Raw genomic sequence first — 14,901 nt, forward strand, 5'->3', positions numbered from 1 at the left:
AGTCTTCAATCCCCTTGGCCAAATCATCTGCTTTCACCAGCATTCTAAATGTCAGTGTTCTTCAGAGCCCTGCCTTTGGCCATTCTTTATTCTTTCTTCTGTTCACTCATATCTTTGCCATGTTGTCATTTCAATTAAATTTGAATGACGACTCCAAAACATATATCTACTAGGGAAGCGGTTTATTTCAACCCTGATATTGCCTTCAGTGTGGAAGTATATCTTATTTTATTAACACCATGGGCTCTCTCCTCATTCACTTGCTGGACTGATATTTAGACAGTAACTTAGCATGTGTAGTTGAAGACTTGTCTCTTCCTATTCACTATTGGGAATGAGCTGCCCACAGGAGGACCCAGTCTACCTACTCAGAAGAGACAAAGTTTGTTCCTGTAGAGGAAGACTTGATTTCTTTGCTGAAAGAAATGATGAATGAATTCCTTAAAACTAGCTGATGCTTGTTTCTATTTGAAATAGTGGCCTTGAGGTATTGTTGCTGTGCTTTTTTCAGTCTCTGAGAAGCCTTTCAATTTCTCAGTGAGTAGATATACCTTCCATTGACCTTGTAGAAGTGCGTATACGTATTAGCTTAGTTAGAAACAGTGAGATTTGAGTGTTAACATTCTACAGCTTCTAACACATTTTATAAATCCTTTTTTTCAAAGCATTAAAATCGTAATAAATGAACTGCCAACATTTCAATCATTTCGGCATTATGTGAGAACAGCACAAGGTGAATTTTTGAGTATAAAAACGGAATTGGATTGAAGGCTGACAATGGGAATAAACCTTATGTGATGTGTAAAATCCTTGCAAAAAGGTAATAAATGAGAGTCATCCTCAAGGATTCTTTTAGAAGGGAAAAGAGAGCTTCCATAGGAAATACTGAGGCTCTTTTAAAGCCTTCATGTTAGACTCTACAATGTTAAAGACAAGCACAACAAATTATTTTCTGTAAAATGAAATTTGAATGGGGCTGTAGGAAATTTTATTCATCTGTTCTACCTAGTATATTGATTATATTTTATGGTTTAGTTGTATGTGTTGCACTGCACCAATTAAAATGTGTATGATCTTCATGAGCATCAGGATTAGGTTGTTATTCATCACTGTGTTCACAGTAACTAATAGGTTGTCTGGCACATGACAAGTTTCGTTTAATGTTTGTTGAATAAACAGAAATGTGAATGAGTGTAGACATTCATAAATCTACATTTTAAATCCCTCTTAATTGTAAAAGTATTACATTAAAATCTGCAATATAATTTAAATTTCCCTATATCAAAATTGTTAAATATAGTTAAAAGAAAGCAAGAACTTGGTATGGAAAATAGCAAAGTCAGGCAAAGCATATGGTGCAAGAGGGAAAAAAATCATGTAAATTCAAATCTTAAACTAAAATTTAGTTAATTATGTAACAAATAAAGAAAATATAATACTCATAATAATTGCCCCAGGTGAAGTGTATTCAGAAAACCAAAATAATTGTGTGAAAATAAGATGGTCAAAGCAAGCTGGTCTCATAAGAACATTTACAAAGTGAAAAGATTTGATTAAAGTGTATATCTCCATTCAATAACCTGTTCTTAACCGAACGACTCTTACCAATAACTAAAACTAACTACCAAATGGAATAAATGCAGCTGAAGACAAAATTGGAGGCTACATGCAATGGTGGAGTAATTTCTATCAGACCAAACTCCCTGACAGATAACCACTTAAAACTAGATAAAATATAAAACCAAGTACCTGAAGGCAATTATTGAGTGGCCAAAAAAAAGCTAGATTGGAAAAGTCAGACAGCATTTGGAAAAAAAAAAAAAAAGAAGAAGGGACTGTGTACATTTATATTTTTAAATTATTGCCCAAAAACTGGCATCCAGTAGCACTATGTGGAACAGTGAAATTCTGAAAACACACAATCACACTCACTGGCTTGAACAACCAGAGCAGGATTTGGGATGAATATAGCAGCTAGGAATTAAGATGGAAATACCAGACAGGACAGATAAGCAGCAAATTTGGGGTATAAATTCTGCATAGAAACTGTGCCGAAATCTCCCACTTAACTCCAATTTCTTCATTTAAATTGGTTATAAATCGCTGACTTATCCCTGAACTATGTGTGTGGAGAATAAACTCTAAGCAGCCCCGTTAAGGGCTGAGATGGCCTTGCATGACCAGGGAGATAGAATTTGAATTGAGTCCAGCCAAGGCAAATGACTATGAAAGATAACAATAAATAAAAATACTCTTTAGAGGAAAAGTATCACTCAAGATATTTAACATACAACTTGGACATTACTAAAGGAAAGAATAAATGAAGAAAAATATCAAACATACTCAGGGAAGAGCCACATAAGAAGAACAATTCTGAGATGACCCAGATGTTGTAAATTAAAGGCAAAGGTTTTGAACCATATTGTATAACTTGGTTCAATGTTCAATAGAAAAATATGCTTGCAATAATTGAACATGTAGGAATTTTCAAAAAAATGGACACTATAAAAGAATCATACTGAAATTCTAGAAATGGAGAAAAATTAATGTAGTACAAGATGAGTAAAAAGAGTATATGTAAATTAAAACATAAAGATAAAAATTTTAAAAATGAGAAATGTATGGGTTATCATGCAAATATCTAACATATGCATAATTGGATTCCTATAAAGAATGAATGGGATACAAGTGGTATGTTAAGAGGAAAAACTGACATTTCTTACAAAACTGAAAAAATTAATCACATATTAAATAATTTTGTTAGCACAAATACAAAGAAATAACACCTAGGCATATCAAGTACTGCTATAATAAAAGGATAAAAATTATCAAAAAAAACCAGAGAGCAAAGATATATTACATCTTCATAGAAATAATTATAAGGTTGGCAAATGCCTTCTTAGCATAAATGATGGAATCTAGAAATAAAAATGAAATTACAACTTTATTCTCAAAGATTGTAACTACCAAACTCTAATATGTTAACAATTAAATTTTATGTAGATAGACAATTATTTAAAGGCAGAGATTTCAGGCTTGACCAAAACATATGCATATTATAATAACATTAAAAATCACTCCCTTATACAATGTATATATTTCAAAGAGCCTATAGTACAAATCAAAAATCTTGGTTGAAGCCCAGTATCTGTAACATTTAGACTTTCTAATCTGTCAGTGATAATTCCTCTTCATGCCTAGAACATGATACTTTTGTTTCTTTTCACCCAATGGACAATATAATACTATATTATAACTTTTTTTGATCGCCCCAGCTATTTGAAATTGAGGGCTATACTTTCTTAACATGTCTGAATTATAGTGTGTTCTTAATATTGGTTATGTTAAGTTTACTTTCCAGCATTTATTTATTCAACCCATACTTATTGAACATTTGCTGTATGGTAGATACTCTTCTACATACTGTTGATTCAGTCTTTAATAAATGAAATAAAGTTTCTGTTCCCACATACCTTACATTTCTAGGGGTAAAATAAAGCAATGAGCAAATGATATAAGAGAAATCAGTTGATGATAAGCACCGTAAAGCCAAATATTAGGGAATGATTTTCCTGGTGACTAAATGTTGCCATTTAATTAAAAGAGTTGTGAGAGAAATCTGTTAAGATGACATTTGAAAAGTATTTTGAATGAAATGAGACAATGTGTTATGCAGATTTATGAAAGGAGCAGGCTACATGCAGAAGCAGCATTGAGAACAAGTGTGCTTAGGCTAGAGCTGAATGAATGGGAGAGAGACGAGGAAGAAATTCAAATACAGATGGTGACGAACCCTAGCTTTTACTCTGAAGGAAATAGAAAAAATTACTAAAGGATTCTGTGTAGAAGTGGTGTTTGTTTTTCATCAGTGTTTTTCAACTCTGAACACCCAACAGCCTGACCTGGGGACTTGGATGAGTTTAGAAACATGCAATTCATTTAGGACACTATTGATGTATTCTAGGTGAAAGAAGACCGTGACATGAAGAACATATTCCTGGGGATTTTAAGAACTAGCCTGATTTTTGTTGTATTTTCAATGTGTAGCCAAGAAGATTTACTGATGGTTTGAACGTGGCATGTAAATGAAACAGACAAGTAAAGGATGACACTGGGTTTTTACCTAATTAACTTGGGAAACAGAATTGTTGTATTAGTGAGATGATTTAATACTTGAAATTACTGAACGTAGGCATGCCATATCACTCTTGTAAACCTGAGCTTTTTCATATGTAAAATAAGGAAACCATTACAATATTTCATATTGAAATTATTAGACAAAATTGATTTAATATTATAATGCATAATATTAATGCACATATGTATATTAAACTTACAAAATAGGGATGTGGGAACACTTTGTTGCCATTTATATCTATAGTAATTTATTTCCATGATTTCAGCAGTCATAATATATTAGAATCATTCTGAGATTGAGTATATTTTTATTTATGTACACTGATAGCTCATAGTGAGTGTTTTCATTTGCAAGCATAATTAACCTATAGAAAAGAGAAAATATGGGTATTTTGTAGTTTAAATGTTTGAGTAGTCAGTATGCATATATTTATAGTCTCACACATAAACTAATCTCAATGGAATAATTTTGATTTCAAGAGATGTATTGTGAATTTTTACCAGATGTGCCTCTCTGTACATGCAAAATAGCAGCATCACTAAAATCTTAAAGCAATGGTTCAGCCAATTATGCTTTTTCAGTTTCCATATGGGTATTAGGAATCTTGGTCACACTTTTGCCACTCACTGTCTTAGCATCGTACAAGTCATTTAGAATCTCTGTTTATTCAAGTGTCCCCTTTTGGAAAATGAGCATAAAAATTCCAATCAGTTGAATTGTTGAGAGTAGTAGGTACAAGTATAATGTCCATAAAAACAGTCATTGTTCATATTGTTAATTATCTGAATAATGCTTTTTCATAGGTCTTAAAGGAAACATCGTGCTTAGACCAGATAGTACATCACTTTTTTAAAAAGCCTAATTTTTGACGTGTATATTATACCTCTAAATATAAAATAAAAAATCATAGTTTCTAGAAGAAAACATAAGAGAACATCCTTTTATTGTGGAGTAGGTAAAAATTACTCAGACAGAAAAAAATGGTAACCATAAAGAAAAATGATAAACTAAGCTATGTTATAATTAAATCTTATTATCAAAGCACTGTTGAGATAATCAAAAGGCAATCCACAGATTGTTGGGTGTGTTCATTAATATATGTATGTGTACCCATATACACCCATATATATGCATGTTTGTGTATATGTGCTTGCACACTCACACTTACATTCATATCCAAAATATATAATGTCTATATAACAATACGCAAACAGAACTAATTTAAAATTATGATAAATATCATAGATGCTTCACAGAAAAGCACATTTAGATTTATAGTGAATATATACATAGTGATCCATTTGTATCCTTGACTAAATTTAATTTTAAATTTTATTTAATTCTTTTAGTTGCAGTTAAAAATTAACTTTATGAGCCAGTTAGGATACAAACTTAAAAACAAAGTGACATATTGCCATGTAACTAATAGTCTGTCTAATATTTAAAAAAGATAAAATACTAAAGTAGGTGAGGATAAAGGTCAGTCCTGGTGGGACGGTAGATGTTATACATTGAAAAATTTTCAATGTCCACTAATACAGAATATTCTGTAACCTGGCAATTTTACTCAGAGGAGTATACCCAGAAGAAGTGCTTGGATATATTCGTGGAAATTAATGTATAATTATGCTTATAACAGCATTATTTGCAATGGGCCTAATTGGAAGAATATTCAAGTCCTCGTCAATAGAAAAAATACAAAGATAAATTGTGTTTGATTCAAACAATAGAATATCACACAACAAAGAGAATGAATAAAGTACAATTACACACAGCAATATAGATAACTTTAAGAAATACAGTACTGAGCAAAAACATCCTATATGGTTAAACTTATATAAAGTTCAAAAATAGTTAAATTAATCTAAGGTGTTGGAAGTCAGCTTAGTGGTTACCTTTTATTGATAGTAGTTGAAAGAAGGGATTAGGGGAGACTTTTAGGGTGTTGAAGTTATCTAATGCTTGGTTTGTTTGCTGATTATAAATTTGTTCAATTGAGTAAAACTTCATCAAATTCTATACTCATTTATGCCTTTTGTATATGTATGCTATACTTCAAATGTTCAGTAAAGTAGATTAGCTCATTCTAGAAGTTTTCAACATATACGGAGACGTCTGTGAGATGTAGGATTTTCTGCTCTACAAAAATCTAATCACACATCGCTGCTCTTTGAGCAACAAGATTACAGAAAAACTGTTGACATGCATAATTTTCCCAATTATATATAGACTCTTTTCTAACACAATTTTATGGAAATAAATAGTCTTGCTTTCAAAGATATGCAAATGATAATGGTAGTTACAGGAATGTAATGAAGAGGATAAGCTCCTCCTAGCGTATACCTCTCTCTTGCGTTATGCAGGAGCATAGGAAAACATTGACTGAATTAATAGCTGAAGTTGCATTGCAGCTACGTAACTCCTGATCTGTCAACATAGTAGTTTCCACCAATACATTCAAGTTAAAGGTGAAGGAATTACATTGGGAGTGACATTCTCTTAACTATGCACATTCTTTAATCCCTTCTCCTGGCTCCATACTCAGGAACACTCTAAGAGACACGCTCAGGGATATGTGCCCTATGATTGAAAAAACCTTTCATGGTGAGTTACTGTTATGTTTGTATGTGCCCTGTTTCTCAGATGGGGGTGCAGTGAGAAGTTGAAAATTGCCGGTTTAGAGTCTCAGGCAAATCATCTTAGTTTATATCAAGTCTTCTTCCAAACCTCTCAGTTTTCCTACATCATCCTTTCCAAGTAGCTGGAATACTGCACTCCCTGGAATCACAAGAGCAGCTAACTCTCTCATTTCAATATTTCTGGATTATCCCACAGAAAATTTAAAACTTAATTGAAGTCCTAGTAGTAGGGCCAATTTATTTACTATCCTGTCTTGATATTTTTCAAAGACTTTGGGGATGATAACAGACAATGATCATAAATTGTGTTACTCTTTAGGAAGAAATCTTACGAGAAGTGAATAAAACATTTTAAAAGAAATCCAAAATTTTGCCAATTACCACCATTATTACCTTTATAAGTCAACATTGCTTAAAATAGATTATTTAGAAAAATAATTTGCATGTTAAGTTTTACATAAAATGACAAATAATTCTGGATCAAAATAGGTGTTTATGTTTCGTTCATACAGTACTTCTCAGAGCCTTTAATGTATATTGTTAATCTGTCTATTTTGAGAGGCAAATGATATGCTCACAGGATGCAGCCCAAGGTAACAGCACATAGATGTTGTTAGGGGAATAAAGACTAACCTTCCTCTTTTACATTCCTCTGATGTCATGGGAGACATGTTATGCAGTATCTTCTGGAATCATTTCATTGCATTAAGCTTTCTAAGAAAAAATTCCCATGGACATTTTTCAGAAGTGTTCCATATAAATGCCTTTGACATTAGGAAGTGTTAAATGTAAAGGTAGATGCTCATGTGTATTAATTAATGCTAAAAACATTCTTATATTAATATATTAATAATTAATAGAAAAGTTTGAATAGTCAACATGCCATTATGGCTCACCAAAGACAGTTTTCTTGTTGTTGTTGTTTTCTGTAACAGAGCCCAAAAGAGAATCACATAATATCTGCTTGAAAAAGCCAGATTATACATAAAACACAAAAACATAACAGTAAACCTAGACAGTTAAACATAGATAAACTCCAAATACTCAGAATAACAACAATTGAATGTTTTCATATACGTACATGACTTCTTGAACGACTCTGGCAAAAGTTTTCTGTTGGAAAATATGACTGTTGTTAGCAGTGTAAGGTCAGACATAACCAAGTTCACAGATGTCTGTGTCTTCTCATGAGGTCAAATTTTATTGATGCTTATTCAATCATAAGAGCCGCCAGCTTCATGGAGTTCAGAGGGAGGCAATTCTCCTTAGTACTTTTCATTTGGTAATCAGAGCCATGGGAACACAGGCTCAAGCTAGTACACAAGTCAGTCAATACTGCAAGCCATACGTAGTAGTATATTTAATCAGTATCTAATTATCATCGATTAAAATTTTCCCATAAAACAAAGCAACATTTTACATCAAAAGAAAAAATGATAGAAAAAAAGGGATTAATGAACCAGTCCATGTTGTATATCAAATCTTTAGTCTCGGGGATCTGGTTCTCCTTGAACCTGTCCAAGGAGAGTGAGGCAGGCAAGCAGAGTGTCTCGGACTGATCTAGGTGGTTGTAAACATCATGCAAGGAAGAGTCCTTGATTTGGGCAGAGATTTCTGCAGCAGATGCCAGGTGCTGACCGCAAGTAACAGCAAGACATCGTCTATTGAGGTGACGATGTCTATCTGGTGAAGAACTGCTCTTTTTATAGCCCTTGAGTCCTCTGATGAGTATTTTAGTAAAAAGTGATGCCCTTATCCAGTTGAATGCTGTCTCTATTAATTAGGCGAACATCTGGATCCTGTTGGCATGGTGCCTTTTGAAATATAAGATTAAGTATTTTTCTAAGATACGTTTACTTATGTCAAAGGTGTTCTATGCAGTGACATTTTTCTATAAACTGATTGGGTCCTTGCCCTAACATTTAGAAAAGTATTGGTTAGAATAGACAGCTGCTAAAATACTGTAATGTCAGTGCTCCTTTCTGAACCAGATCCCCGAGACTAAAGATTTGATATACAACATGACTGCTAAGATTCGATCATGTCTGCTTATCTCACCTGTCAAAAAGCAAAACCTAGGCAGGGCGCGGTGGCTCACGTCTGTAATCTCAGCACTTTGGGAGGCCGAGGTGGGTGGATCACCTGAGGTCAGGAGTTCGAGACCACGCCTGACCAACATGGAGAAACCCCGTCTCTACTAAAAATACAAAATTAGCTGGGCGTGGTGGCACAGCTTCCCTACTAGGGAGGCTGAGGCAGGAGAATTGCATGAACCTGGGAGGCAGAGGTTGCGGTGAGCCGAGATCGTGCCATTGCACTCCAGCCTGGGCAACAAGAGTGAAACTCCGTCTCCAAAAAAAAAAAAAAAAACCTTGCAAATGAAGAAAAGTATAATATTAAACAAACAGATTCTCCCAAGATAAACATAAATAGGTCGACTACGGAAATATAGCGCTATTGTATGCTTGTTTTATTTTTGTTCTAGAATTATACAAGGTCCAAATATGAAACACATGGTACACTCAAATTAAGATAATTAGAGAAATGTTTAATAAAGGGGCTATTTAAACAAGTACAAGTGGATGTACAGGAGATACAAGATAATCTGGCTATTAAATCCAGAGCTATTCTCACCATTATGCCCAGAGGAATGGGGACAGCATGATTACCAAAATAAAGCAGGAAGGAAGGCTAATTTGAGAGGAAAATGATATGCTCAGGGGATGCAGCCCAAGGTAACAGCACATAGATGTTGGTAGGAGAATAAAGACTAACCTTACTCTTTTACCTTCCTTTGAGGTCAGGCAGGAGGTCCTCATTGGAAGAATTCAATGGGAAGCTAGGGGTACAAGACAGCCTACTAATATTACTTGTGCATTCTGTGACCTAGAGAGCCAGATGGAGATGGGTAGGATTGGAGGGACCAGTGGAAGATAACTTGCAATGACAGATCAGTCTTCCTTTGAAACTCATCACATCCTTGATCAAATGAACCAAGGAAAATGATTTTTAATTCCACCATTCTGTAATCTCCTTAGATGTAGGATGCTATTTTATTTTATTTTCTTCCGTGTGTGTGTGTGGGTGTGCATACACACGCATAGGTGTGTGGGTGTGTGTTTTTTTCACCCTATTCCCTCAGAGTTTCTCATATAATGTGACCTCAAACATTTGACACAACATGTGAACTGTAATGGTTATCTGTTTTCTGATTTTTTAAAATTCAATGGCTTTCATTACAATAACCAGGTATGAAGTTAGAAAAGTAGTTTGCAGAATAACTTAAACTTCATTGCCAAATTTAATTGGATTAATTTAGGACTGTGAGTTAATGAAGATGTATAAGCTTAAAAAGCTCTGAATTTTCAAAGTTCTTTTATCCCTTTACCTTCAAATTCAAATACTCACTTCATGAGTGTTTTAGGCAAGTTAAGATTTTATGATATATATGTGTTTTGTAAAGCTTTATGTAGTAAAATTATTATTTACTTAGATTCGAGAAATGCTGCTGATTACATGTATATGCATGCACGTGGTATACATTCACATTCAGAATGTGAAATTTAATTCTATTTAAGGATAAGTAACATGTTACCTTTCACATTACTGAATTAATTTATCTTGATATCTAAAGCCTCCCTTTCTACTTCACTGACAGCTCATATTTTATATGACAAAAGGTTTTCCTGACAACTAAGTGTTTTATTAAAATTCTGTCATATCTTCCCCACCTGACACTGCCCAGGCTAACTGATTGCTTACAAAAAACTAGTGACTTGGCACTTCTCTTCCATTTTTCCATCTCCCTGAGACAGGAATTACGAACCCACTCTATTTAAGTGGAAACCAGGTACATGCAGCTTAACTACTATAGATGAGTTGATGTATTGTTTTGGTTATTACTTTCAATACTTATAGTAATATAAAGCAGATTCCATGAACTGAGATGTATGGAACAATGTGTAGATCACTTAAAACTGTTCTGGCTTAGCCAGGAGAATTCCTATTTACATTTTTCTCCAGTTTAATTATTATTTTTTTTTATTATACTTTAAGTTCTAGGGTACATGTGCATAACGTGCAGGTTTGTTACATATGTATATTTGTGCCATGTTGGTGTGCTGCACCCATCAACTCGTCAGCACCCATCAATTCATCATTTATATCATGTATAACTCCCCAATGCAATCCCTCCCCCCTGCCCCCTCCCCATGATAGGTCCCAGTGTGTGATGTTCCTCTTCCCGAGTCCAAGTGATCTCATTGTTCAGTTCCCACCTATGAGTGAGAACATGCGGTGTTTGGTTTTCTCTTCTTGTGATAGTTTGCTAAGAATGATGGTTTCCAGCTGCATCCATGTCCCTACAAAGGACGCAAACTCACCCTTTTTTATGGCTGCAAAGTATTCCATGGTGTATATGTGCCACATTTTCTTAATCCAGTCTGTCACAGATGGACATTTGGGTTGATTCCAAGTCTTTGCTATTGTGAATAGTGCCGCAATAAACATACGTGTGCATGTGTCTTTGTAGTAGAATAATTTATAATCTTTTGGGTATATACCCAGTAGTGGGATGGCTGGGTCATATGGTACATCTAGTTCTAGATCCTTGAGGAATTGCCATACTATTTTCCATAATGGTTGAACTAGTTTACAATCCCACCAACAGTGTAAAAGTGTTCCTATTTCTCCACATCCTCTCCAACAACTGTTGTTTCCTGATTTTTTAATGATTGCCATTCTAACTGGTGTGAGATGGTATCTCATTGTGGTTTTGATTTGCATTTCTCTGATGGCGAGTGATGATGAGCATTTTTTCATGTGTCTGTTGGCTGTATGAATGTCTTCTTTTGAGAAATGTCTGTTCATATCCTTTGCCCACTTTTTGATGGGGTTGTTTGTTTTTTTCTTGTATATTTGTTTGAGTTCTTTGTAGATTCTGGATATTAGCCCTTTGTCAGATGAGTAGATTGCAAAAATTTTCTCCCATTCTGTAGGTTGCCTGTTCACTCTGATGGTAGTTTCTTTTGATGTGCAGAAGCTCTTTAGTTTAATTAGATCCCATTTGTCAATTTTGGCTTTTGCTGCCGTTGCTTTTGGTGTTTTAGACATGAAGTCCTTGCCCATGCCTATGTCCTGAATGGTACTACCTAGATTTTCTTCTAGGGTTTTTATGGTATTAGGTCTAACATTTAAGTCTCTAATCCATCTTGAATTAATCTTCGTATAAGGAGTAAGGAAAGGATCCAGTTTCAGCTTTCTACTTATGGCTAGCCAATTTTCCCAACACCATTTATTAAATAGGGAATCCTTTCCCCATTTCTTGTTTCTCTCAGGTTTGTCAAAGATCAGATGGCTGTAGATGTGTGGTATTATTTCTGAGGACTCTGTTCTGTTCCATTGGTCTATATCTCTGTTTTGGTACCAGTACCGTGCTGTTTTGGTTACTGTATAATGTTACAGTCCCTTCTCACTTTCAGGAATAGTGGTTTGAGAAATCCAGTATATAATAGCTATATTTATAGAATATTATTTCTTTTAGATGTTGATAGTTACTTCATGAAAAAAAGAGAGTTGATGATTATAAACACTCAAGGAATGTTGAGTTAAAGACATTTGAATAATGCATTTTTTATTTTCTACAGGTTTTCTGAGACTTTGTTATGATAAGGTATGTTGTGATATTTTTCAAAGATTAATTTAATATGACATGTCAGTCAATGTTATTTCATCAAATAACTTTGTTTCCATGGAGAATATCTGGACTGATACATAAAACTTAGGAAAATGATGTTCTAATGAAAGTTGTGAAAGTCACTGTCTGCTCTCTTCCCAGACATGTCCTTGACCTTTCTGCTTTCTAGTCTCTCTGCTGTATTTTGGCTGCCATTCAACTTATCTTCTGTCAGTCCCTATTGCGTGTAGCTAGGGTGACCACATAATTTATCATTCAAACAGGGAAACTTTTGAAAGTAAAAGAGAGTACAATGAATAATTACAAAGAGAGAGTAGGCAAAATGCTGGACTGCCCCAGGTAAATCTTGACACAAGGTCAGTGCATCTACTAGGCATATTTAGAAGTCTAGTAGATCTAGAGAATCTAGACTTCTAGAGAAGTCTAGTCATCCTCATATATGAAGAGGGGGTGAATACCTTAAATGAATTAATTTATGTACTGTAATTGACTTCCTCCAAATTGATTTATCTCCATTTAATTTGTTTATCTTTGACAGTTTCCCGTTAGCTGCTATCAAACCACAACTGCATATCTGGAATATGTGTCTCAATTTACAAGATATGCTCATGAATATGTTGCTTCATTTAAAAAACTCCTTATCTAGAAATGCCTGTACAGGTTGCCCAAAGAAAGATACAATTTAACACCAAGTCTGACTGATATTTAAGAAGAGGAACACAAAAATCAAATCAACATCATGGATAAGGACATAAAGTTACTTAAATATATTTTGGCTTTGTGTCCACCACCACCAACATTTATTAACAAATATAAAACAAAAAAGTATATTAGGCATTTTCAGAGTTCACTATACAAACTAATCCTAGCATGAACTGCACAGTGGATTAAACGAGGATGCAGGGGATTTAAGAGAATAAAAGTTATAGTCACCTTAATGCCAAAAGACTGGCCAAAGTCAACAATAAATTCTGGCTTGGGAATGATGTTTACTTAAAACACGATACTATCTTTAGAGGTATTCTAATCTCATGAGGATTTGTTCCAGTTGCTGTGAATTTATCTGTTACATACCTTAAACATACTTAAAATACATGCTAATACATTTCAGACATAAAATACAAAATAAAATAAGTGTATGCATTAACTGCCATATTTTATCTCTCAAATTTTTAAAACCTTGTTCTGAGTTCTTGAATATAATATTGCCTAATTAGGAAAATCTTAGAAAATCTATTTTCAATTTTCTAAAATATTAGAAAATCATTGCCGTATACAGATTTAATTCAAAGCCCATTGGACAAGAAATTTTTAAAAAGGTGTATTCATCAGGCATGTTAATCAGTTGAATATAACTGACACATAAAAAAATAAGTCAAACCAAGAAGGTTCAAATGGGATATTGAAAACTCAAAAGTGCTTTAGATGCACAAACCTCTTAATAGTACATTAAGGGTGAAAATAGATTGCTGGCCGGGTGCAGTGGCTCAAGCCTGTAATCCCAGCACTTTGGGAGGCCGAGACGGGCGGATCACGAGGTCCGGAGATCGAGACCATCCTGGCTAACACGGTGAAACCCCGTCTCTACTAAAAAAAAATACAAAAAACTAGCCGGGCGAGGTGGTGGGCGCCTGTAGTCCCAGCTACTCGGGAGGCTGAGGCAGGAAAATGGCATAAACCCGGGAGGCGGAGCTTGCAGTGAGCTGAGATCCGGCCACTGCACTCCAGCCTGGGCGACAGAGCGAGACTCCGTCTCAAAAAAAAAAAAAGAAAGAAAAGAAAATAGATTGCTTTTGAATTATGGCATTTTTTATTTTCTCTAACAAGCTCTGACTGAATTAAACACAGTTAATTGTTAATCACACTTTTAAGCCTTTTAAACTCAAACTGTCAATTTGTTCAAATACTGTATACCTATTAAAGCAGTATAAAAACTGGAACTGCACTGATTACAGCTTTACAGAATGTCAACTTTTCAGTATTGGTAGTCTATAGAAAAGGACTACTGGGCCAGGGCTCATGAAAGATTTACTGCATGTTCCCTTCTAAGAATAGGGCTCAGTATTTTCCATGCTCAATCCATCTAAATATATTTAAAATTTTTCCGTTTCAGTTGTTAAGGAACAGGGCTTTAAATGCATTTTATTTTATTTTATTTTATTTATATTATTTTATTTTATTTTGACAAGCTATCACTCTGTTGCCCAGACTGGAGTGCAGTGGTGTGATCCCAGCTCACTGCAGCATCAACCTCCCAGGCTCAAGTGATCCTCCCACCACAGCCTCCTGAATAGCTGGGATGGGACAACAAAAGACACTTGCCACCATGCCATTGTTTTTTTTATTGTTTATTTATTTATTTATTTGGAGAAGGGAGGTCTCATTATGTTGCCCAGGTTGGTCTTGAATTCCTGGACTCAAACAGTCCT

The sequence above is a fragment of the Rhinopithecus roxellana genome, chromosome 14 (assembly GCF_007565055.1).
Source record: "Rhinopithecus roxellana isolate Shanxi Qingling chromosome 14, ASM756505v1, whole genome shotgun sequence".
In the NCBI taxonomy this organism is placed as follows: domain Eukaryota; kingdom Metazoa; phylum Chordata; class Mammalia; order Primates; family Cercopithecidae; genus Rhinopithecus; species Rhinopithecus roxellana.